The 25,498-nt window shown below is 41.4% G+C and overlaps 1 non-coding gene across 1 annotated transcript; it reads left to right on the top strand.

The window, feature by feature from the left end:
• Nucleotides 1-18,484: 18,484 nt before the first annotated feature.
• On the top strand, nucleotides 18,485-18,559 carry Trnal-cag (transfer RNA leucine (anticodon CAG)). Its single transcript has one exon. It is a non-coding gene; the product is annotated as a tRNA-Leu (tRNA).
• The last annotated feature ends 6,939 nt before the right edge of the window (nucleotides 18,560-25,498 follow it).

The following is a 25,498-nucleotide window of genomic DNA, read 5'->3' as shown; positions in this document are numbered from 1 at the left end:
AATGCAGCCATGTTCAAAGTATTGCAGTAAGTAAGACAACTTATTTGTCTTTGTGCTGGAGTAATTTTTCTCTGCTCTGTTCAAGCAATACGAGACGTAAGTCAAGGATTCTCAACAGCTTCTACGATTGTTGTCCAGAAAGTAGTTTCCGATAGTCCGCGAAATGGAAGCCACAGTGAAAACCAGAAACGTTTTATTTGTAACAGTTAGGCATACTTTTCAGCTACTTGTCTACATAGCCCAACTTCGAGTGTTGTCGTAGTGTTGTATCAACTTTCCAATATCCTCGTCATAGAAAGCAGCCGCCTGTGCTTTCGGCCAGTTATCTGCACTTGTATGCAGCTCGTTGTCTGTGGAAAAATTTTGTCTTCATAACTGGTGGTTCTTGTGAACAGAGATGAGACTCAGGGGGAGTCAATTACGGAATGTATTGTGGGTGATCAAACACTTCTCATCGGAAACGCTGCAGGAGCGTCTTCATTGCCCCTGCATTGTGCGGCCGAGAATTGGCATGAAGAAGGAACTGCCCGACAGCTGTGTTATGTGGGCTGCATGACACAGGTGTAATCTATAACTAAGCCCTCATACTTGGCGGCAGACACTATTCCCTACGCATCTTTACGTGCTCACTGTTCACTCAAAACTGAAAAGAGCGACGCGACACGATCGACGGCCATACTAGAGACACTGCCTAACACATCTGTGCAAAGCTTTACCGGAATTGCCCAGTGGTTTCCATTTCGCGACCGATCGGCACTTACTTCCTGGAGAACCCTCGTATGTCCTCTACATCTCCAGATACACTCCACAAACCACCATACGGAGGGTGCCTTTCCTCTTCCACTACCAAAAACAACTAGGGAAAAACGACTTTCTGTATACCTCTGTATGAGATCTAATTTCTCTTGCCTTCGTGGTCCTTACACTAAGTGGTCGTTGCAGGAGTAGTACTGTTCAGCACTTAGCCTATATTACCGTTTCCCTAAATTTATCTCAATACCTTTTCGCGAAAAGGACGTCTTTTTTCCTGCACGTAATCCCATCTGATTTCACGAATTATCTCAGCTGTACTTTCGTGCTAATGGAAACTGCCGGTAACACTTGTAGCATCCTATGAATTGCTTCGATGTCTTCCTTCAATCCGATCTGGTGGGAATCCCAAATATTCGGACTGCACTCAAGAATGGGTTACCTCTAGTCTTCTATAAGCGACCAATTTATAGAGGAGCTACGCTTACCTTTAAACATAAGTAGATCATTCGCCTTCCCTAATACTGTTACTACTTGCTCACTCCACTCCATATCGAATTGCAACGTCATGCCTCGATATTTAATCGACATGACTGTGTCAAGCAGTACCTGTATTCGAACATCACGGGATCCCTACATTCAGCGTTAGCTGCAGTTTATCAAGCAAAGTAGAAATTCTGTAAAGTCTTCTTATATTCCCACGCAGTCACTCAACAGGTACAATTTCTGCCACACCACAGTGTCATCTACATCTACATCTACATCTGCCTGATTACTCTGATATTCTCAATTAAGTGCCTGGCAGAGGGTTCAATGAACCACCTTCATGCTGCCTCTCTCCCGTTCCACTCTCGAATGGCACGCGGGAAAACCCAGCATTTAAATTTTTCGGTGAGAGCCCTGATTCCTCTTATTTTATCGTGATGATCATTTCTCCCTATGTAGGTGGGTGCCAACAGAATGTTTTCGCAGTCAGAGGATAAAACTGGTGTTTGAAATTTCTTGAGAAGATCCCGTCGCATAGAAAAACTCTTTTCTTTTAATGACTGCCGCTCCAATTCACGTATCACGTCTGTGACACCATCTCCCCTATTTCGCTATAATAGAAAACTTGCCGCCCTTCTTTGTACTTTTTCGGTGTCATCCGTCAGTCCCACCTGATGCGGATCCCACACCGCACAGCAGTACTCCAGAATAGGGCGGACAAGCGTAGTGTAAGCAGTCTCTTTAGTGTTCTGCCAATGAATCGCAGTCTTTGGTTTTGCTCTACCCACAACATTATTTATGTGATCGTTCCAATCTAGATTATATGTAATTGTGATCCCTTAGTATTTGGTTGAATTTACAGCCTTCAGATTTGTGTGATTTATTGCGTAATCGAAATTTCGCGGATTTCTTTTACTACTCATGTGAATAACTTGACACTTTTCTTTATTCAGGGTCAACTACCACTTTTCACATCACACAGATATCTTATCTAAATCGTTTTGGAATTTGTTTTGGTCATCTGATGACCTTACAAGACGGTAAATGACAGCATCATCTGCAAATAATTTAAAAGGACTAATCAAATTGTCACCCATGTCGTTAATACAGATCAGGAACAATAGAAGGCCTATAACACTTCCTTGGGGAAAGCCGGATATTAATTCTGTTTTACTCGATGACTTTCCGTCTGATACTACGAACTGTGAACTTTCTGACAGAAAATCACGAATCCAGTCGCACAAGTGAGGCGATATTCCTTATGTAAGCGGTTTGGTTAGAAGACGCTTGTGAGGAACGGTGTCGAAAGCCTTCTGAAAATCTAAGAATATCGAGTCAATTTGACATCCCTTGTCGATAGCACTAATTACTTCATGAATATTAAGAGATAGTTGTGTTCCGCAAGAACGATATTTTTGAATCCGTGCTATGTGTCTAGAAATCGTTTTCTTCGAGGTACTTCATAATGTTCGGATATAGTATATGTTGCAAAACCCTACTTCAAATCGACGTTAGTGATATGCGCCTGTAATTCAGCTGATAACTCCTATCTCCCTTTTTGGTTATTGGTGTGACTTGAGCAGTTTTCCAGTCTTTAGGTACGGAACTTTCTGTGAGCGAGCGGTTGTATATAATTGCTAAATATGGAGCTGTTTTATCAGCACAGTCTGAGTGGAACCTGACTGGTATACAATCTGGAGCGGAGGCCTTGCCCTTATTAAGTGATTTAAGTTGCTTTGCTACACCGAGGATATCTACTTCGTGGCAGTTGTTCTTGATTGGAATTCGGGAATATTTACTTCGTCTTCTTTGGTGAAGGAGTTTCGAAAAACCGTGTTTAATAACTCTGCTTTAGCGGTACTGTCATCAGTGACTTCACCGTTGTTATCGCGCACTGAAAGTATTTATTGCGTCTTGCCACTGGTGTGCTCTATATATTACCAGAATCTCTTTGGGTTTTCTGCCAGACTCCGAGACAGAGTTTCGTTGTGGAAATTATTAAAAGTATCTCGCATTGAAGTACGCGCTGTATTTCGAACTTGAGCAAATCTTTGCCAGCCTTGGGGATTTTGCGTTCTTTTACATTTGGCATGCTTTTTTCGTTGCTTCTGCAACAACGATCTGACGCGTTTTGTGTACCATGGGGGATCAGTACCATAATCAACAAACAGTTGCAGATTGCTGCCCTCGCTGTCCGTCGGATCATTTTTATGTATAGAAAATAACAGCGGTGCAATCGCACTTCCATGCATCACTCTAGATCATACATTTGTCTCGCCGTCGAGGACAACATGTTGCGTTCCGTTGCTTAGGAAGTCTTTAAGCCACTCATCTATCTGGGGCCTATTCCGTATACTCGTATATTACTTAATAGTCTGCTGTTGGGAATTGTGCCAACCGCTTATCGGAAATGTAACAATATGTAAAATGTGGTGTCACCGCCAGACACTACACTTCCTAGGTGGTAGCCTTTAAATCGGCCGCGGTCCGTTAGTATACGTCGGACCCGCGTGTCGCTACTATCAGTGATTGTAGACCGAGCGCCGCCACACGGCAGGTCTAGTCTAGAGAGACTCCCTAGTACTCGCCCCAGTTGTACAGCCGACATTGGTAGCGATGGTTCACAGTCTACAGACGCTCTCATTTGCACAGACGACAGTTTAGCATAGTCTTCAGATCCGTCATTTGCTTCGACCTAGCAAGGCGCCATATTCAATCACTATATTCAGGAATGTTTTCTGAACAGATAATATTGTGAATCATGTACCGACAAGAGCGACGTTCATCATTAATGGATTAAAGTTAAGTATCAAATTAATTACGTCCGCTTTCTGAATTCTCATTCCTTGCCATGTTCCAGACCTCACGTCAGTATAGTTCTTCCCTCCTCACGCCAGCCTGCGTGAGCTAAAACGTGTGCATTTCGGCCTCCACTCGTAACACGGTGTTGGCTCTTCTGCCATCACAACAGAATCTGCCTGTTGTACCTCATCTGGGGTTCGCAGGACATCATAAGAGAAAGGAATTTCGCACGAGCGGTACTTTCTAAATAAGCGGTGATTTGTGGGCAGAAGTGTTCCTGTATCAAGGAAATTTACTGTATTCAAAAAACGCAGAATATGTTCAAGAATTCTGCAGCAAACGGAGGTTAAAGATATCGGTCTGTTACTCTACTGGCCATTAAAATTGCTGCACCACGAAGATGACGTGTTACAGACGTGAAATTTAACCGACAGGAAGAAGATGCTGTGATATCCTAATTATTACCTTTTCAGAGCATTCGCACAAGGTTGGCGCCGGTGGCGACACCTACAACGTGCTGACACGATGATAGTTTCCAACCGATTTCTCGTACTCAAACATCAGTTGACCGGTGTTGCCTGGTGAAACGTTGTTGTGATGCCTCGTGTAAGGAGGAGAATTGCGTACCATCACGTTTCCGACTTTGATAAAGGTCGGATTCTAACTATCGTATCGTGATATTGCTGCTCGCGTTGGTCGAGATCCAATGACTGTTAGCAGAGTATGGAATCGGTGGGTTCAGGAGGGTAATACGGAACGCCGTGCTGGATCCCAACGGCCTCGCATCACTAGCAGTCGAGATGACAGGCATCTTATCCGCATGGCTGTAACGGATCGTGCAGCCACGTCTCGATCCCTGAGTCAACAGATGGGGACGTTTGCAAGACAACAACCATCTGCACGAATAGTTCGACGACGTTTGCAGCAGCATGGACTATCAGCTCGGAGACCATGGCTGCGGTTACCCTTGACGCTGCATCACAGACAGGAGCGCCTGCGATGGTGTACTCAACGACGAACCTGGGTGCACGAATGGCAAAAGTCATTTTTTCGGGTGAATCCAGATTCTGTTTACAGCATCATGATGGTAGCATCCGTGTTTGGCGACATCGCGATGAACGTACACTAGAAACGTGTATTCGTCATCGCCATACTGGCGTATCACCAGGCGTGATGGGCCGGCCGCGTTGGTCTCGCGGTTCTAGGCGCGCAGTCCGGAACCGTGCGACTGCTACGGTCGCAGGTTCGAATCCTGCCTCGGGCATGGATGTGTGTGATGTCCTTAGGTTAGTTAGGTTTAAGTAGTTCTAAGTTCTAGGGGACTGATGACCACAGCAGTTGAGTCCCATAGTGCTCAGAGCCATTTGAACCATTTTTGAACCAGGCGTGATGGTATGGAGTGCCATTGGTTACATGTCCCGGCAACGTCTTGTTCTCATTGACGTTACTTTGAATAGTGGTCGTTATATTTCAGATGTATTACGACCCGTGCCTCTACTCTTCATTCGATCTCTGCGAAACCCTACATTTCAGCAGGATAATGCACGACCGCATGTTGCAGGTCCTGTACAGGCCTTTCTGGATACAGAAAATGTTCGACTGCTGTCCTGGCCAGCACATTCTCCATATCTCTCACCAAATGAAAACGTCTGGTCAATGGTGGCCGAGCAACTGGCTCGTCACAATACGCCAGTCACTACTCTTGATGAACTGTGATATCGTGTTGATGCTGCATGGGCAGCTGTACCTGCACACGCCATCCAAGCTCTGTTTGACTCAATGCCCCGGCGTATGAAGGCCGTTATTACCGCCAGAGATGGTTGTTCTGGGTACTGATTTCTCAGGATCTATGCACCCAAATTGCGTGAGAATGTAATCACATGTCAGTTCTAGTATAATATATTTGTCCAATGAATACCCGTTTATCATCTGTATTTCTTCTTGGTGTAGCAATTTTAATGGCCAGTAGTGTATTTTGCGTGTATATTGTTTTAACTTTTTTATATACGAGAGTCATCTGTGAATTTTCCTCGTCGATTAGGACTTTGCGATGACGTAATACGCCGGCTAAGCGTGATTACAAGCAGAAACCGACAGAATAAATTGTTTCTGATAGTCTGGGAAAGCCCCGTGGGTAATAACCCATTTAGCTGCTTTAAAGCTCCTCGAACTCTGTCGTCCATTTGAATTTAATTCCGCGTGTAAATTCGTCTGTGGCGGCGCTGTTTCGGCGAACATAAGAGCAGATTTCCTATAAAGGCTGCTTTACACCAGAGCAAACGCAAGCGACTAGCATCAATGAACGGGAACTCACTCGGGTGTAAACGGTAGGTGAGAGCGAGAAAACTGCATTCAGTGATGTTCAGTTTCTCTCTCGCTACCGTTCGCTCGTGTTCCGCTGTTTGTCGATCTTTTAACGGATCATCAAAGGAAGTTCGCGTCCGCTTCGCTTCAGCGCTAGCGTTATAGAGCGAGCTTTCATCTGCTCCTGTTGTTGACATGAGCTGTGTAAGCGATGGAGTGATGCATGTTAGTAGTAGAAGAATATAGACAGGGGCTTCTGGAATCCAAATGATCGTCAAAAAAATTCAGTAGGAATACAAATATGATTTCTATAAAATTGCCGAGCATTCACAAGACCACATGGAAATTCAGAATGAAGAAGCTCACTACATGCTTCCATCAGGTGGGTCCAAAATGAATAACGACAACACTTGTAGTTTCATTTATTAAGAAGGAAAAAGATAATGACATACCATGAAAGTAGACTACAGGAACACAAACCTACTACGCTATTGAAATTAAGAATAAAGGAAAGAACTGATCACCGTCGTCGTTTACGTTCATCGTGGATAATCATGTGATTGTGTGGCTGACGTGTCACTCTTACGGTAGATTTTTGAAGATAATTAAAAACGATTTACTCTGAATAGTGCTACCTGCACTCTAAAAAAAACTACAGGGTGCCCATAATTAACGTTCCACTTTCAAAACTTTGTCGACTAAGAACCGCAGTTCAGATTGAGGTCAAATTCGAACTGTATATTATTGATATATGAAGATAGTAACTGTTCTCGAAAGGAGAGATAACACTGATGACCGTGCAGCTTCACTAGTATAAATGATCATTAACTGAAACCCTCAGCTGCCGACAGTTGTTGTTAATATACCTGAAGGTTTCAGTTAATTATCATTTATTCTAGTGAAGCTGCACGGTCGTCAATGGCATCTGTCCTTTCGAGAACAGTTACTTTCTTCATATATATATATATATATATATATATATATATATATATATATATATATATATATATATATATAAAGGCTACCCCGGCATTGACCTTCGTCTGTGCGAATACGCACAGGTTGCCCGAACTCATAAGGGAATCGTCATCTTAGTTAGTGCGTGTAATGATTGGGCAAATATCTATTAGGTACATTATGTATAGAGATTGTGGACAGTTGGGAATGTGGGTCTCACGATAAGCGTGCAAGGGATAAGTCCCTGCAGTCGCGCTGTTCATCTGTGTCCTCGGTGGCTCAGATGGATAGAGCGCCTGCCATGTAAGCAGGACACATTGTCAACTGCCCCCATCGAGGTATATCAACAACACCTGTCGGCAGCTGTGGGTTTCAATTAATTATCATGCATATTATTGAAGCAGGAGAAAACGTCAAGCAAAAAATAAAGAAATAAAAATAAAGGCAAATTTACCAATAGAAGGTGTTGTAAGCGTCTTAACGTAAATCAGATCGGCTACAAATAATAGATAAATCACAGTACGACGGCTATGGTTTGAGCTGCACATTACACCACAGCAGACAATAGTTGTCACACTGTTAGTGACGTAAGCCCATACACCATGGAAAGGTCGCACCATATTGGATAGGGAAAAAAAAGGTCTTTAACCGTCCTGAAACCACAACCGCATAAGGCAAAATGACATCGGTTTTTAATTTTCCTGGGGCCATGGGGCCAAAAATCGCATAAAAAGCAGCAATGAAATAGATTTATAATTGTTCTGGGACCAAAAACTGCATAAAAGTCAAAATGACATCGGTTCCCGATCGTTGCGAGAGTGACGTGAGACATATTCAATATGGTGTCCAACGTTTTATGCCCCGAGTTGAAATCGAGAAACAGTATGTTCCGCAACAGATCCAGATGTCTTGAAGGTAACGTTCAGAATGCGTTGCGCAATGAACGCCTTATATACAGCCACGTCCGTAATTGGAGCAGTGAACACAACACGTTTCAAATAAACCTATAGGCAGAAATCACACGAATTAAGATCAGGTGGTCTGACGGCCTGGCTGTAGAGAAATCCCTCTGAAACATCCGCTTCACTGGCTGTCCATATGCGGAATGGAACAATCTTGCATATAAATGATCCTAACGACACGCCCACACTGTTGGAGGGTTAGGATGACATTGGTGCTCGAAAGACTCACAAACGTTTACCAGTGACGGTACAGGTAACAGAACCCGCAGGACTCACGTCCTCGTAAAAATACAGCTCTACGATAAATAACGCCCTGAAGCCACACCACACAGTCACCTTTGCAGAACGAATTGGTACCGGTTGATGCGCTTGTAGATTTTTCGTTGTCCACGTTCTGCAATTCTGCGCCGCGCGAGATTAGCCAAACGGTCTGGCCGCTGCAGTCATGGACTGGGCGGCTGGTCCCGGCGGAGGTTAGAGTCTCCCTCGGGCATGGGTGTGTGTGTTTGTCCTTAGGATAATTTAGGTTAAGTGGTGTGTAAGCTTAGGGACTGATGACCTTAGCAGTTAAGTCCCATATGATTTCACACCCATCTGAACATTTTTTTTTTTTTGCAGTTCTGCGTATTGACGTGTTCGTGGAGAAAGAAACAGGTTTCATCTGTCCACAGAGCACCATTTATCGTCAGCTTCCCTGTGAGCGATAAATCTGACAGCGAACATTTGTCTTGCTGGTCTGGGTGATTCCATATGGACAGCAGTGCAGGATGTTTCGTAGGAGTTTATACACCGCGCTTGCAGGCATGTCCAACGTTCGGGCAGTTCCGCATGCACTGCATGTTTCCACGCCACCACTCGATCCTTCTGCAAGAAACATACCTCGGATCGACTGCTATCCTTCTTCTGCCACACCGCGCTTCAGAAGAAGCCGTCTTTTCCAATTTTATAATCGTGTTCTCCAGACCCTTAGCAGACATCGGGCCAATACCCGTTCCTTGACTGTCCGGATCTTCCGCAGGGGTACTGGCACACAGTCACCTTTCATGTAAACGAACTGTAGCAGCAGCGCGCGATCTTTCATGGAAACAGCCATGTTGTGGGTCTCGGAAGCAAACTGAGGAATAGCCGTGTGGGGTGCGTCTGTTGGTGTACATATTCTGACGCTTGCAGTGCCATCTACACGTCAATTTCGCGTTAATTTTTTCTGTTCCATGACGTTTCGTCCTTCGTCAATAATATGGTGTTCAAATTCGACGTCATATGAACCGGGGGTCTGTAGTTCTCTTTTCGTTTTCAGACGAATTTTAAGTACAGACATTCTGTATATAGCAGAATATATCACAGCAGGGGATACGACTGGTCGTATGAACACATGTCATTTATTAATTTTTTTTTTCGAATTACCTTCCTTACGCATACTTCAATAATGTCCTTGAAGTATAGGGTGTATCAAAAAGATTCATCCAATTTAAAGAAAATCGTAACTGTTACGTTATTAGGAGGTTGGGTTGGGTTGTTTGGGGAAGGAGACCAGGCAGCGAGGTCATCGGTCTCATCGGATTAGAGAAGGATGGGGAAGCAAGTCGGCCGTGCCCTTTCAGAGGAACCATCCCGGCATTTGCCTGGAGTGATTTGGGGAAATCACGGAAAACCTAAATCAGGATGGCCGGACGCGGGATTGAACCGTCGTCCTCCCGAATGCGAGTCCAGTGTCTAACCATGTTATTAGGATATTGTGCCTAAGCAAGCCTGCAGGGTTGCGACATCTTGCAAAGAAAATCAGTCTCATTGCCTTATTGTCGTACCTCGTATCAACATTTGTTCACGTTTCATTTCGCAAGGACTGTGCTGGGCGTGTGGGAAGGAATAAAATGACGGCGGTTTCCGTGGCACCCTACGCACAACAGCAGGTGGATACACATTAAACAGCCAGCACTGTAAACAGAGTCACGTAGCAGGTTGGCCAACAGATGTGAAACAAACTTCAGTGCTTGTGACGCAGCCATTCTTCATGGACAAACGACGCATGGGTAGTGTCGGTAGTCCACGCAAGAGGAGGCTCAGATGACTGTGGTGTCATCCAGGGAGAAAATTCCAACCACAGGCGTTGCCTCATGGTAGTGTTGTTGTAGTTGTTGTTGTGGTCTTCAGTCCTGAGACTGGTTTGATGCAGCTCTCCATCCTACTCTAACCTGTGCAAGCTGCTTCATCCCCCAGTACGTACTGCAACCTACATCCTTCTCAATCTGCCTAGTATAGTCATCTCTTGGTCTCCCTCTACGATTTTTACCCTCCACGCTGCCCCCCAATACTAAATTGGTGATCCCTTGATGCCTCAGAACGTGTCCTACAAACCGATGCCTTCTTCTAGTCAAGTTGTGCCACAAACTCCTCTTCTCCCCAATTCTATTCAATACCTCCTCATTAGTTATGTGATCTACCCATCTAATCTTCAGCATTCTTCTGTAGCACCACTTTTCGAAAGCTTCTATTCTCTTTTTGTCCAAACTATTTATCGTCCATGTCTCACCTCCATACATGGCTACATTCCATACAAATACTTTCAGAAACGACTTCCTGGCACTTAAATCTATTCTCGATGTTAACAAATTTCTCTTCTTCAGAAACGCTTTCCTTGTCATTACCGGTCTACATTTTATATCCTCTCTATTTCGACCATCATCAGTTATCTTGCTCCCCAAATAGCATAACTCCTTTACTACTTTAAGTGTCTCATTCCCTAATCTAATTCCCTCAGCATCACCCGAGTTAACTCGACTACATTTCATTATCCCCGTTTTGATTTTGTTGATTTTCATCTTATATCCTCCTTTCAAGACACTGTCCACTCCGTTCAACTGTTCTTCGAAGTCCTTTGCTGTCTGACAGAATTACAATGTCGTCGGCGAACCTTAAAGTTTTTATCCTTAAAGTTTTTATTTCCTCTCCATGGATTTTAATACCTACTCCGAATTTTTCTTTTGTTTCCTTTATTGGTTGCTCGGTATACAGATTGTATTACATCGGGGGGAGGCTACAACCGTGTTTCACTCCCTTTCCAACCGCTGCTTCCCTTTCATGTCCCTCGACTCTTATAACTGCCATCTGGTTTCTGTACAAATTGTAAATAGCCTTTCGCTCCTTGTATTTTACCCCTGACACCTTCAGAATTTGAAAGAGAGTATTCCAGTCAACATTGTCAAAAGCTTTCTCTAAGTCTACAAATGCTAGAAACGTAGGTTTGCCTTTTCTTGATCTAGCTTCTAAGATAAGTCGTAGGTTCAGTATTGCCTCACGTGTTCCAATATTTCTACGGAATCCAAACTGATCTTCCCCGAGGTCGGCTTCTACCAGTTTTTCCATTCGTCTGTAAAGAATTCGCGTCAGTATTTTGCAGCCGTGACTTATTAAACTGATAGTTCGGTAATTTTCACATCTGTCAACACCTGCTTTCTTTGGGATTGGAATTATTGTATTCTTCTTGAAGTCTGAGGGTATTTCGCCTGACTCATACATTTTGCTCACCAGATGGTAGAGATTTGTAAAAACTGGCTCTCCGAAGGCTGTCAGTAGTTCTAATGGAATGTTGTCTACCTCCGGAGCTTTGTCGCGACTCAGGTCTTTCAGTGCTCTGTCAAACTCTTCACGCAGTATCATATCTCCCATTTCATCTTCATCTACAGCCTCTTCCGTTTCCATAATATTGCCCTCAAGTACCTCGCCCTTGTATAGACCCTCTATATACTCCTTCCACCTTTCTGCTTTCCCTTCTTTGCTTAGAACTGGGTTTCCATCTGAGCTCTTGATATTCATACAAGTGGTTGTATTTCCTCCAAATGTCTTTCTAATTTTCCCGTAGGCATTATCGATCCTACCCCTAGTGAGATAAGCCTCTACATCCTTACATTTGTCATCTAGCCATGCCTGCTTAGCCATTTTGCACTTCCTGTCGATCTCGTTTCTGAGATGTTTGTATTCCTTTTTGTCTGTTATATTTACTGCATTTTTATATTTTCTCCTTTCATCAGTTAAATTCAATATTTCTTCTGTCACCCAAGGATTTATACCAGCCCTCGTCTTTTTACCTACTTGATCTTCTGCTGCCTTCACTACTTCATCCGTCAAAGCTACCCATTCTTCTTCTACTGTATTTCTTTCCCCCATTCTTGTCAATTGTTTCCTTATGCTCTCCCTGAAACTCTGTACAACCTCTGGTTTAGTCAGTTTATCCGGGTCCCACCTTTTTGCAGTGTCTTCAGTTTTAATGTACATTTCATAACCAATAGATTGTGGTCAGAGTCCACATCTGCCACTGTAAATGTCTCACAATTTAAAACCTGTTTCCTAAATCTCTGTCTTACCATTATATAATCTATCTGAAACCTGTCAGTATCTACAGGGTTCTTCCATGTATACAACCTTCTTTTATGATTCTTGAACCAAGTGTTAGCTATGATTAAGTTATGCCCTTTGCAAAACTCTTCCTCTTCCTCTTTCATTCCTTTACCCCATTCCATATTCACCTACTACGTTTCCTTCTCTTCCTTTTCCTACTATCGAATTCCAGTCACCCATGACTATTAAATTTTCGTCTTCCTTCACTATCTGAATAATTTATTTTATCTCATCATACATTTTTTCAATTTCTTCGTCATCTGCAGAGATAGTTGGCATATAAACTTATACTTCTCTAGTAGGCGTGGGCTTCGTGTAGTGGTGTATAGGGTCTCAATTCGACCTCTGGCGCATCGGTGCATGATGCAGGTCCATGAAATGATGCCAACTGATGCTGATGACCGCACCAGCCTATGCTGGTAGACGGTGGTTCCCCCCAGACCATACGGCGGCCAGCCCCTCTACGGCGGCCACTGATGGGTGACGTTAGGTTCACTGCAGTCATACCTCTCCATGATGTCAGTATGACGTGTACGTGCCCAGATCCGACCATTGGCTTTCGTAGTCATATCGAGTTATGAGAAATAGAGATGAGATTTAGAAAGAAACTATGGAGTAATATGTTACTTGTCGTGTCTGAAGTACTTGTTTCATGACGTAATGATTATTAAAAATAATGTGACTGGTAGTTGTTTTCAATACCTAATTATTTCCATGTGTGAAGGTAATGTGCGGCTAACTAGGTCTTGTTCCTTTCAGAATGCTGTCTGAAAATGTGTAATTACCTAGTATGCCTCATAAGTGCTACAAATAGAAACGTATTTATAGTTATTTTAATTGAATCAACTGTTGGTTCTTGGTAAAACATTGTAAATTAACTAAACAATCACTGGTTTTTGCCTTGTTTCACAAATTGTATTTCTGTTACTCCCCAACCTAGGTTTCGGGTTATAAGCCCATTTTCCAGTGCATTGATGATTCCCAAAGATGATAAGGCACAGATAAACATAATGATAAGGCAAAGATAGTCGTCTTAACTTCTTAATGTATCGACCCATGGCTTAATGTGAAATTACTTCAACGACCAGTTTTTGACAAATTTTTCGATATGAAATTTGTCAGAAAATGGTCATTGAAGTGATTTTGCATTAAGCCATGTGTCGATGATAAATTATGAGGTTGAAACGACTACCTTTGCATTACCATCATGTTTACCTGTGCATTATTATCCTTGGGAATCAGTAATGCACTTAAAAATGGGCTTATGACCCGAAACATATATTGTGCAGTAAGAATAACAAAATTTGTGAAACAAGGCAAGAAACAGTGTTTCCTTAGTTAATATATTTCTAGGCAGATAAGTCATTTTATTCTATTTTACCTATTTATTGACTTCGTCTTAAGTGAACCTTTTATTCATTTGAGAAGACGATATACTCAATGTAATGTTGTCTAGTGGCATATAAAAAAACTGTACGTCCTTTGTACACCAGAGTAATAAATGTAATATTCCCACAACATTCTTCTGAAACTGAAAAAATTTTGGTAAATACAGGGTAACTAACATCGTAACTGTGCTAGTAATTCTTGCACACGAATTAAAGCAGTAGCTCATTATGTTCTTCAAAATGGTTCAAATGGCTCTGAGCACTATGGGACTTAACATCTGCGGTCATCAGTCCCCTAGCAATTAGAACTACTTAAACGTAACTAACCTAAGGACATCACACACATCCATGCCCGAGGCAGGATTCGAACCTGCGACCGTAGTGGTCGCGCGATTCCGGACAGAAGTGCCTAGAAACGCTCGGCCACATCGGCCGGCCTATTATGTTCTTTAATTGGTTCATTCACTGTAATTTTAGAAACAATTGCTGGATTCTCTTTATCTGAAAGAGACAGTTTGCCAACTTCATAGTCGATATTTACATGTGTATTACAAAAAGTACATCACGGTAAGCTCCTGGTTGTATGGAACTACTGGTTGTATGATGCACGTTCCAATTTGTGCGCAACATTACAATTCGCTGAGAGAAAAATGAACTTCATTCTTTGCACTTCGAAGTAGCTAAAAAAACGAGGAGCTACGTCAGCAGGGACATTGCTGCACGAGCATACATTACGTCTGCATACGTAGATTAACTGAAGATGTTCTTCTTAGAAAAGAAGTTACTATAAAATAACTAGCTTGTAAATTTCCTTATTGCCTTATAGACGGCTGTAACTAAGTTATCTTTCAATTACTTTTCAAATGTGTCGATGTTTTCTATGGTTTGGATTCTGAGTGGTGGTTCGTTTTACCAGGCGATTAACTTCCTTTGAATATTTACTGGCATTTGCGTGTTTCGTGGATAATTTGTAAGTGATTGATATCAGCTACTCACTCGAGGAAGAGAGTGCTCTTATGTGTATATTGCTTCCAATATCACAGAATATAATTTTATTACGAGGGCATTCAATAAGTAATGCAACACATTTATGTACTGAAGGCAGGTTGCTTTTATTCCGGATTTCAATTCACCATATTATTTACCACTGGCCAGCCGGGGTGGCCGAGCGGTTCTAGGCGCTACAGTCTGGAACCGCGCGACCGCTACGGTCGCAGGTTCGAATCCTCCCTCGGTCATGGATGTGTGTGATGTCCTTAGGTTAGTTAGGTTTAAGTAGTTCTAAGTTCTAGGGGACTGATGACCTTAGCAGTTAAGTTCCATAGTGCTCAGACCCATTTGAACCATTTACCACTCTTTTCGCAACAGAACGCTATTTTTCAACATAATCTCCGTCCAGTGCGACGGCTTTACACCACCCTATTGGGAGGGGCTGTATGGTCTCAGGGAACTGTACTACCTCTCGATATCTTGAAGCCAACGTCTTGCTGCACCAGTAACCGCCCCATCATCCAAGTAATGCTTCCGGTGGAGTGCATCCTTCATTGGGCCACACAGATAGAAATCGGAAGGTGCTGTAGGGTGGATGGGCAGTCCAGGAAGGATGAGCAGTCCAGTGAGGTTTTGTGAGCTTCTATCGGGTGTGCAGGCTTGTTTAGAGAAGAAGGGAACGGAAGCTTTTGAAATTTGGTGCTACAGAAGAATGTTGAAGATTAGATGGTAGTACACGCAACTAATGAGGAGGTATTGGTTAGAACTGTGGCAAAAAGAAATTTGTGACACAACTCGACCAGAAGTGATACCTTGGTAGGACACGTCTGAGACTGCAAGGGATCACAAATTTAGTTCTGGAGGGAAGTGTTGGAGGGGAGGGGGAGCGGGAATCGAAGAGGGAGACGGAGAGATGAATACCAGAAGCAGATTCAGAAGAATGTAGGTAACAGTAGTTACTCAGAGACGAAGAGGTTTGCACGTCATAGAGTAGCATGCAGAGCTGCATGAAACAAGTCTTTGGACTGAAGACCACAACAACAACAGCATGCTAATGCATAAAATTAGTTTGCTATAATTGATTTATATCTGAGGCTTATGGTGGAAGATGTTAAAAGACTGAACTGGTCCTGTGACTAGCGATTCTTCCATCACCTGATGGACTTCTGTTCACCTGAGCTGACCGCAACAACAGGAGCTAAAACAGGTTGAGCAGGTGGGACTGCGCCAGTGTTTGGACATGTACATTATGGAGGCCAAACGCCGTCAAGCGACCGCTAGTAACTCGTGTTTAACGGGCCGCGACCATTTGTGCTGCGCGTTTCCGCAGTGGGCACAGCTCGGCCGTGATGTAAGTTGAAAGGCCCGACCGTAACACGCCGACAAATGAAAGCACGCCGGTCGCCCTTTGTCTGTGTGTCGCGGCGTGGCGTTTTGTTTATATGCGGCCACGTCACTGGGCGGTCAAATGGGGCCGAATATTTGGGCCGGCTCACCTCTGCGGTGACAGGCAATGACGTCAATATAGGCGAAGCGTCAGCACACAGAAAGAGCTACTGTTGCTCACATGCCATACGTAGTTATTGCCCCCAAATGCACGTATTCTGAAAACCGTAATTCAGCGAGGCTGCAAGCTTGGTCATTAAAATTGAAAGGGTGGGCAGAAGTAAACGCTAATCCTCAATTTAGTGAGATTTAGCCTGACCACGCTGTCTGCAACGGTCTCAGCAACACTACACTCTGACAATAATTAGTTCCGTTTCAGCTGCTAGAGAGCATATGTCTGTTATATTCATTGGTTTGCCTTATTCTGGGTCTCTCGGCCGACAATGCCACACTATCATTCAATTTTTTACCATATTGATGGTCTTGTCTTCGGGTGAAAACAGCGACATGCCTGAGTGTGAATATTTCAATGACATCGAAATCTTGAAAGCGTGTGAAGAGATGCATGTTGGGCCAAGGTATATAGACCAGTGATCCAGTGATGTACCATATGCGTGGCCTTGTATTATAGTTCACCAATCTAAGCTCAAAAGGCTTAGATACATTATTTGTTAAAATTTAGGTAATTTGCTAATTTAGCAGTAGAAAAATTGATTGTAATGTATGTGTCGATGAACACCTTGTAACCAGTGCCTTAGCAGGAATACAACAGTATCGTAACTCTAACATTCTCATATATATATGGAGGTTTTCGATACCTTCAGTTTTTGTCGATTCACAAGCTCTGAAGTCTTGTGCATATGAATTTTTCCCCTGGAACTAGATTGTTCGATCACTTTGTTGTTAGCGTTGCTGTTAACCTTACATTCCACCCACTCCTTTAAAAATTTAATGGCTGCACCCTTCAGAATTCCCATAGCAAGTACAGTGACTTCACAGAAAACATGACATCTCAGCATAAAACTAACGTGCCGTGAAAAACACTAATATTACCCTGTGAGAGGATTTCGAAGTTAGAATGTGTGTCTGACGGAAAAGGGTCTCGGACTATAATTTTAAATTTTGTAAAATTAAAGAAAAACCAAACGGGCTTTAACCTTATGAGTTAACAGAAGTGATAAAATCATAAATAAATGAAAATAAATGAATGGTAGCTAGCCTAGTTAGCTACAGTAATTTGGAAATATATATTTGAGAAAATTGGATATTAGTTATTGAGTTTACTTTCGTTGAGATTTCCCTTTGAATAGCAAAAAGGATACAAACTGACACAGTGCTCTCTGACTGTGTATAACAGGAGTTAGCAGTTTCATACACACCGGTAAATTATGGAAACCTAATGACTGCAACATTCAAGAGCATTACTTAATCAAATACTGAAACATCACTGCATGAAGTTCAGAACTAATTTTGGACATGAGGGGCTTCTCTTTTGACTGACGTGAAAAACACAAATAAAGATGAGTAATATCTTAAATACACTGTTTACGCTCCTCTGCATTAGCAGTTTTCCTTATTAATTGTTCAATTTTTTCTTAATAGGTGGAGAATGTTATGGGGACCTATAAACTGGTATGGTTTCACTAGACAAGGATATTTGATTATTGCAATAGTAAAAACTAAATTTAAAAACTAATCATTCACTTAAATTACTTTGCGAAGTAATAAAATCCAACACTGGGTTTAATTACCTTCAAAAGGAACCATTCATGATGGATACCAAAACTAAACTATCTTCGAAAATATGCATAACTTCACTTCTGACAGAATTACCATGAACCTGTTCATTATATATGTAGTTGAACTTTTATCACCTGTTAAAGCAGGTAATCTTTGCAATAATATTTAAACAATCTTGCACTGTAATCCTACAAAACTATATTTGATAATGAAACTTCCTAGCAGATTAAAAATGTGTGCTGGACCGAGACTCGAACTCGGGACCTTTGCCTATCGCGGGCAAGTGCTCTACCAACTGAGCTACCCAAGCACGACTCACGCCCCTGCTTGGGTAGCTCAGTTGGTAGAGCATTTGCCCGCAGAAGGCAAAGGTCCCGAGTTCGAGTCTCGGTCCGGCACACAGTTTTAATCTGCCAGGAAGTTTCATTTCAGCGCACACTCCGCTGTAGAGTGAAAATTTCATTCTATATTTTATAACAAACTAAGGATACTTTAGCAAAAGCCTATCAAACTTCACTTCTGAGGTTTTAACTTTTAAATAATTATGGTTTTCACTCTCCTATTAATTGATCTTTGAATTTAGGTACTTAAACTTCCTAGTTTAACAATTGCGCTTGGAGTTGTTAGTAAATAAAGCATCCAAAGTTACTCTTAAGGGGCTCCGGAAAGGCTCAAAATCATGAAAAGTTCAATTTTTACTTTTTTGCGTTTTCTGAATCTGCAGACTATTACCTTTTAATAGAAATATAATTTATTCAATTCCGAAGACTACTACTATTTTTAAATTTTTTTTGAAATGTGTTCTACATGGGCGTGACCCACTGTGGTGCTGTTAAACTGCTGTCAAATGGTGTTATTATTAACGTCCGTGTTCATCAGGTACATTTTAGTGATGTGAGATAAAGTATGTGTTGTGGCTAACGTGTGATGGTTCAATATATATCGCTGGTGTGATTGTCGATTGTTTCATGTTTATTTACTCTGTCGTTATCTCGAAAATATTCGTAATTAATTCTGTTTCTTGAGTCTCTGTTTTGTTGAAGTATAATAATGAGTGAAAGTAAAGTTATTAGAAATCCTCTGAAGGCTTTTAAGAAAAGGAGAAATGTTGGAAAGCCAAAGGTATGTGTTATTACTGTAAACAATAAAGACGATAACCAAGTGAGTGAACCTAACCTCTCAAGTACACCTGCCCATAGCAGTCAAAGTGGGAAAGAAAATACTTCACAGAAGAAGCTTGGTTCAATGAGTGAAAACTATGAATGTTTTATGGGCGAATCGGATGTGAATGAAATATTTGGTATGTCGGTTCTCAAAGGAATTTTTTCAAACTGTGTAAGCTGTATTCATTGTAGTGAAGTTGGTCTGGAACTCTCCATAATAAAGCATGTAGGACTTGCTAGTGAAATACAACTGAAATGTGATAAGTGTTCATACATGACCACCTTTTGGAACAGTGTTGCAGTAACTGCAACTGAAGAAAATGGTAGCAAAATCTACTAACACAACAACGAGCGATGCTTGCTTTAGACAAGGAACGCCTTCGGGCTGCAGACAGGGCTGTAAAGAGTCTAGAAATACAAGCAACAGTAAACAGGAGGAGGAACAAGAGGAAGCTGGAGGAGGAGTTTGCAGAGGATGAAGATAATCCATCCTATGGACCTGGAATGCACTAAAAAGTTAATCCAATCTTTGTCGCTCGATTCCCAAAATTTTTATTTTCTCATACTAATTACATGTTTTCTAAGGATCTTCCAGACATATTTGTTTCAAACTTTCGGTAAATGTTACACAGTACCTTCTGCATAATTTAACACAGCCTTTTTCCAAAAAACTGTATATTTTTGAATATATAAATAAAAAATTGCAAAAAAATGTTGTGAATTTTCATTACAATTGAAAAAAAATCATCCTTAATAACTGAACTAAATTTTTTTAAAATCCCTGTGATAAGTTGTAGCCCATATTCCAATAAATAATCTGTAAAATGTTCAACTTCCTACCTCAAATACTTTGTGAAGAAAGATGTAATTTATAAGCGTTATTTTAACATTGCAAGTATGGGGCGTTCCGGAGCCCCTTAATTTAACTTTTGCTGTTCCTTTTACTTACGACAAAAAATCGCTCTTAAACACATGAATGCAAGAATAGATAATTTAAATCTAGACACTCGGTTTTAGTATCACTTAGGTGAGGACTCTGCGTAGTTTCGTGATCATGATTGAAGTTATCGTTTTGAACACGAATTGACGTTTTGTGTGATTATTATTGAAACAATACACAAATTAACTAGTGGATGCCAATATACATCGCTCAACTGAATGTATGAAGTCTGCGAAGCAGTGACGAAGGTAAGTGGCAGACGAAATGGTGGCTAACTGTACTCACGGCTCTTGATGTGCGAATACTCTACAAAATCTCATCTTGGCGTCGGAAGCCAGCCGGAGTGGCCGAACGGTTCTAGGCGCTACAGTGTGGAACCGAGCGACCGCTACGGTCGCAGGTTCGAATCCTACCTCGGGCATGGATGTGCGTGATGTCCTTAGGTTAGTTAGGTTTAATTAGTTCTAAGTTCTAGGCGACTCATGACCTCAGAAGTTAAGTCGCATAGTGCTCAGAGCCATTTGAACCAAGACATTTGCTGTCTGATTTTCAACATTCCATTATTCCACGATACCAAGTAATAGCCAGATCCACATCCTAGGCAATTCCCTTCTAACGCAGCTTCCAGGTGGCTCTATTAGCACCGTCGAGGTGTACAGCGCTAAGACTAGCCAGTAACACACTGCGTGCCGTTCACACAAAGAAGCCGCTCAGCTCGACCGCCAGATCCACCTTTTACATCGCTCCATGCCACATTCATTGAAGAGGGATTTCCCTACAGCTTTTACATGTTACAAACCCAAGTTCCCTAAACATGAACAATCTTTTAACAATCATACTTTTTTCATGAACATATGTTTATTTAATAATTGTAATAATATGTTTTGCTTTTCTATGTTTACATTACAAAAGTCTAATTTTCGTGTAATACATCAAGGAGTTCAAACAGCACAGAATGCACACTTCATAAATTGCAGATACACAGTTACTTAAGTAAACATACTCATAACTGATATAAGTGTTACACTAGCAATTCGGTTTTGACCTCAAGGCATGAATTTTCAAAAGTAAAATATTTGTACTGTTCTTCCTTCCAGCAATCGGAAAAACCTGAAGTCTCACAAGCCACCACATTTACATCAGTTTCATCATCGTTAGTCACAGAGTTTAAACGCTCATTTTTAATAACACAAGTTCTCTTTAAGCTCTCTGCACACTGATTTTAACGTATAGTTGTACCTGTATCTTCCGTGGCTGGTTCTATCGTCAGTCAATTCATCAAATTCATGATGGCAAAATAAAAAAAAAACCACACAAAAGTAAAGTGACTTACCCTTTAATCAGCAATTGGGTTACTTCACAAATGCAGGTACTAATTACGTTTCCCCCCTGCAACAAAAATGGATTTGATACTTGTGCAGCTAGTGTCGTTATCGTGTAGCTGTAGACGGTAGCCGTCGGGAGAACAGGCGTTTCATTGCACTAAATGATTTAAATGATTGTCGGTTGCAATGAAATTTATATAGACATAGGGTGTGCACCGATTACCACCTATTCCCACCCAACTAAGGCACTGCTTGTACTTACACAAAACTCTCAATAAATGTGCTTCAGAGTATTTAGCATTATTTTGGACCTAACGTTAGACGTTGTACCGTAGAACTACTTTTATTTAGTTTCATTTCTCTACAAACTTGTGTGTGTGTGTGTGTGTGTGTGTGTGTGTGTGTGTGTGTGTGTGTGTGTGTGTGTGCGTGCAGTTATTTTCAGAAAGGAGCACAATGTAGATGTACTGAAAGACTAGTAGTTAGCAAGTAACAGTGTCAATGAAAGTTAGACGTTTAGTAGATGCAGACTTTTGAATATTTCGTTACAAAAGAGAGACAGTTAGTACCACTTTAGAATCAGCATGAAAACCTCATGGACCTGTCAACTGTGTTATGGTTACTTGCAACATACTAACTATAAATCATTACCACTTTCAAAGCGAGCCAGTGCATAACGAAGAAAATAAAAATAAAATGAAAATAAAACTCCAAAAGTTTTTTAGTATTATGAGTACACTCCACAGAAACTAATATAGTTTCTTAACGAGTGTTTTACATATAATAAATTGTGGGTTGTTTATGTGGGACGTTTTGATTCTCTAGTCTCTAGTCTCTAGTCTCTAGTCAGCATAGTGAACGCATTATTGTGGCCAAGATAGATACGAAGCCCACGCCTACTACAGTAGTACAAGTTTATATGCCAACTAGCTCTGCAGATGACGAAGAAATTGAAGAAATGTATGATGAAATAAAAGAAATTATTCAGATTGTGAAGGGAGACGAAAATTTAATAGTCATGGGTGACTGGAATTCGAGTGTAGGAAATGGGAGAGAAGGAAACATAGTAGGTGAATATGGATTGGGGGACAGAAATGAAAGAGGAAGCCGCCTGGTCGAATTTTGCACAGAGCACAACATAATCATAACTAACACTTGGTTTAAGAATCATGAAAGAAGGTTGTATACATGGAAGAACCCTGGAGATACTAAAAGGTATCAGATAGATTATATAATGGTAAGACAGAGATTTAGGAACCAGGTTTTAAATTGTAAGACTTTTCCAGGGGCAGATGTGGACTCTGACCACAATCTATTGGTTATGACCTGTAGATTAAAACTGAAGAAACTGCAAAAAGGTGGGAATTTAAGGAGATGGGACCTGGGTAAACTAAAAGAACCAGAGGTTGTACAGAGATTCAGGGAGAGCATAAGGGAGCAATTGACAGGGATGGGGGAAATAAATACAGTAGAAGAAGAATGGGTAGCTTTGAGGGATGAAGTAGTGAAGGCAGCAGAGGATCAAGTAGGTAAAAAGACGAGGGCTAGTAGATATCCTTGGGTAACAGAAGAAATATTGAATTTACTTGATGAAAGGAGAAAATATAAAAATGCAGTAAGTGAAACAGACAAAAAGGAATACAAACGTCTCAAAAATGAGATTGACAGGAAGTGCAAAATGGCTAAGGAGGGATGGCTAGAGGACAAATGTAAGGATGTAGAGGCCTATCTCACTAGGGGTAAGATAGATACCGCCTACAGGAAAATTAAAGAGACCTTTGGAGATAAGAGAACGACTTGTATGAATATCAAGAGCTCAGATGGAAACCCAGTTCTAAGCAAAGAATGAAAGCAGAAAGGTGGAAGGAGTATATAGAGGGTCTATACAGGGTCGATGTACTTGAGGACAATATTATGGAAATGGAAGAGGATGTAGATGAAGATGAAATGGGAGATATGATACTGCGTGAAGAGTTTGACAGAGCACTGAAAGACCTGAGTCGAAACAAGGCCCCCGGAATAGACAATATTCCATTGGAACTACTGACGGCCGTGGGAGAGCCAGTCCTGACAAAACTCTACCATCTGGTGAGCAAGATGTATGAAACAGGCGAAATACCCTCAGACTTCAAGAAGAATATAATAATTCCAATCCCAAAGAAAGCAGGTGTTGACAGATGTGAAAATTACCGAACTATCAGCTTAATAAGTCACAGCTGCAAAATACTAACACGAATTCTTTACAGACGAATGGAAAAACTAGTAGAAGCCAACCTCGGGGAAGATCAGTTTGGATTCCGTAGAAACACTGGAACACGTGAGGCAATACTGACCTTACGACTTATCTTAGAAGAAAGATTAAGGAAAGGCAAACCTACGTTTCTAGCATTTGTAGACTTAGAGAAAGCTTTTGACAATGTTGACTGGAATACTCTCTTTAAAATTCTAAAGGTGGCAGGGGTAAAATACAGGGAGCGAAAGGCTATTTACAATTTGTACAGAAACCAGATGGCAGTTATAAGAGTCGAGGGACATGAAAGGGAAGCAGTGGTTGGGAAGGGAGTAAGACAGGGTTGTAGCCTCTCCCCGATGTTGTTCAATCTGTATATTGAGCAAGCAGTAAAGGAAACAAAAGAAAAATTCGGAGTAGGTATTAAAATTCATGGAGAAGAAATAAAAACTTTGAGGTTCGCCGATGACATTGTAATTCTGTCAGAGACAGCAAAGGACTTGGAAGAGCAGTTGAATGGAATGGACAGTGTCTTGAAAGGAGGATATAAGATGAACATCAACAAAAGCAAAACAAGGATAATGGAATGTAGTCTAATTAAGTCGGGTGATGCTGAGGGAATTAGATTAGGAAATGAGGCACTTAAAGTAGTAAAGGAGTTTTGCTATTTGGGGAGCAAAATAACTGATGATGGTCGAAGTAGAGAGGATATAAAATGTAGGCTGGCAATGGCAAGGAAAGCGTTTCTGAAGAAGAGAAATTTGTTAACATCCAGTATTGATTTAAGTGTCAGGAAGTCATTTCTGAAAGTATTCGTATGGAGTGTAGCCATGTATGGAAGTGAAACATGGACGATAAATAGTTTGGACAAGAAGAGAATAGAAGCTTTCGAAATGTGGTGCTACAGAAGAATGCTGAAGATTAGATGGGTAGATCACATAACTAATGAGGAAGTACTGAATAGGATTGGGGAGAAGAGAAGTTTGTGGCATAACTTGACCAGAAGAAGGAATCGGTTGGTAGGACATGTTCTGAGGCATCAAGGGATCACCAATTTAGTATTGGAGGGCAGCGTGGAGGGTAAAAATCGTAGAGGGAGACCAAGAGATGAATACACTAAGCAGATTCAGAAGGATGTAGGTTGCAGTAGGTACTGGGAGATGAAGAAGCTTGCACAGGATAGAGTAGCATGGAGAGCTGCATCAAACCAGTCTCAGGACTGAAGACCACAACAACAACAACAACAACAGTCTTCGTTTTTCTAATGCAAGAGAAACTGAGTAATCAATTGGTGTTTTAATTCAGTCACTACAAAACTACTGTAGTAATTATTCTATCGTTTTTTTTTTTTTTTTTGCTTATCGTCATTAGTAGTCTCTGAACTAAGATAAAGTAACACTTTCGGTCTCATAACTTTTCACAGTTATTTTCTATGAAGACAGTGCAAGAGAGAATGTTAAAAGTGAAGGACTAACTTTCCCCACACTGATTTGACAGATCATATAGCCAAACCAATAGTGTGACAACTCGTCCAAAAGTTACAAACAAGTCCAATATAATTTACCATTTGGTGCTTTAATCAAACATATAACACATGGTAACGCCAAAGTGTGCCACTGTTGGTTAAAATTTTCTTCCGCCGACCACTACAATTGTACCACCACGAAAACAGCATGCGTC

This window comes from Schistocerca serialis, chromosome 10 (assembly GCF_023864345.2).
Source record: "Schistocerca serialis cubense isolate TAMUIC-IGC-003099 chromosome 10, iqSchSeri2.2, whole genome shotgun sequence".
NCBI classification, from domain to species: Eukaryota; Metazoa; Arthropoda; class Insecta; order Orthoptera; family Acrididae; genus Schistocerca; species Schistocerca serialis.
Note: the sequence above shows the minus strand (reverse complement) of the source record. Positions and strands in the feature narration are given on the sequence as shown.